The sequence below is a fragment of the Octopus bimaculoides genome, chromosome 2 (assembly GCF_001194135.2).
Source record: "Octopus bimaculoides isolate UCB-OBI-ISO-001 chromosome 2, ASM119413v2, whole genome shotgun sequence".
In the NCBI taxonomy this organism is placed as follows: domain Eukaryota; kingdom Metazoa; phylum Mollusca; class Cephalopoda; order Octopoda; family Octopodidae; genus Octopus; species Octopus bimaculoides.
The window spans coordinates 128,366,694-128,368,653 of record NC_068982.1 but is presented as its reverse complement, the minus strand read 5'-3'; the positions used below and the strand labels follow the sequence as shown (position 1 = coordinate 128,368,653).

General features: G+C 27.9%; 1 long non-coding RNA gene across 2 annotated transcripts in view; it reads left to right on the top strand.

The window, feature by feature from the left end:
• Positions 1-1,960, top strand: part of LOC128247093 (uncharacterized) — a 46,016-nt gene that overhangs the window by 14,049 nt on the left and 30,007 nt on the right. The gene's annotated exons all lie outside the window — the stretch shown is intronic.

Here is a 1,960-nt window from a genome sequence, read left to right as displayed (position 1 = left end):
TATATATACATATAAACATGCACACATATATGTATGTATATGCATGTGTGTGTGTCTACATACTACCAGAGAATAGTAATTCCCATCATATTGTGTGGCAGATGACAAATCACTGCAGTATCGACAAAAGAATATAAAAGGTGTGTGTGTGTGTGTGTGTGTGTGTGTGTGTGTGTGTGTCTGTGTGTGTATGTGTGTGTGTGTGTGTATGTGTGTGTGTGTGTGTGTGTGAGTGTGTGTGTGCATACAATAAAGAAGAATACTTTTTAAAGACAATGGAATGATATGTAGATTGAGCTGAGAGGAAATAAATAAATAAATAAATAAATAAAAGTATCAAAGTTCTGTGTAATAGAGAATTTCTATTCAGAGTAATAGCAAAACATAACTATAAATTATTTAATTCAATCACACTTTATTCGATTACAACTTATAATTATAATATTTTAGTAATAATTATTATTAATATTTTTTTATTAATTGACAAGGATAAAATGAAATAATCCAAATTAGAAAGTACAATGGACTGAAATCAACATGAAATACCTATACTATAATTAAATATTATGTTATTTATGATACTAGTATGATACATTTTTGGGGGGGTTTTTTGCACATAATAAGCACCTTCAGATATTCTCTTTCTTAAGTTTCATTCTCAGTTCTTTAGAATGTTGACAAAGAAAAATTTAAAAGATTTAAGTAAGATTAATCCATTTAAGCAACATTCTTGTGTCCATTTTGGTTGGTAAATTATTTTATATGAATGCATTAAGAAAGTTCACTCAGTATATCTTTCGTATACCATTTCATTTTTATATAAATGGTTTTAGAATCAAATTTCTCTATAGTGTTGCCATTCCTTCTGTATTTGTGCACTTTTACAATTCTATCAATAAATGCATGATGGGTTTAAAATTTAGCAGAATACTTTGTATTTGCCTATTTCGCAACAACTTTCCATGACTGAGCTATCAGTTATTTTTCATTTCTACCTCACTGAGTATTTTGTATGCATACAGATACCAGAATATTGTTTATTCAATTTTAAATAGTGCTAACATGCTATCTTAAAGGTAGTATTTGGAAAATAATGTTTTTTTTATATATAGATGTTATTCAGGATATATTTTAGTGTGATATTAAAGAATTAAATGGCCAAATACATCATACCAAAGATTAGAGAAAGACAGAGAAGCTGAGAATCATTGAAATAAAGGATATCACAGGGGCTGCAAAATTTATGCTTCTTGTTTAGGCCTTAGTTAAATTTGATTGAGTAATTCTTCTGACTATGACAGTCTCCTTTTGTACATCAGAAATATTACCAATATAGGTGCATGCAAGTATGGAAAAATGGGTATTAAAGCAATGATGGTAATGACAATACATATACACACTCACATACTTATATATAACCTGAGGAAGGTAAGCAAGCTGGAACTCTAATGTCACCTTTTCCTTCTAAAAGTTTAGTAAACATGTACTCTACTGAAATGTATTGATTAATCCTTCAGTTTAATACTAAATTGTTTTTACATATAACTTCACATAACAACAAGCATTTACACACAAACACACACACTGATACATACAGATAGATAGATAGATAGATAGATAGATAGATAGATAGATAAACATACATACATACATATAGACACACAAACACACATGTGTGTTAGAATGAAGCAATATAATTAAAAATGAAACTAGCAACAATGAAGAATACTAAAGTAACTTGGCTTTTGTGAATTACGAAAATGAATAAGTAAATGCTTTGAAACAGGTTAATATCATAGATAAAGTTATCATTATAGAATAATATATTTTTTTTCTCGACACCATCCTTAAAAATATTTAGTTCATTTATTAAGCTAGCATTGTTGCAAACATTTTCTTATAAAACTAAAAAGAAGTAAGCATTATATAAAGTAAACAAAAATACAATTATTTATTTGAA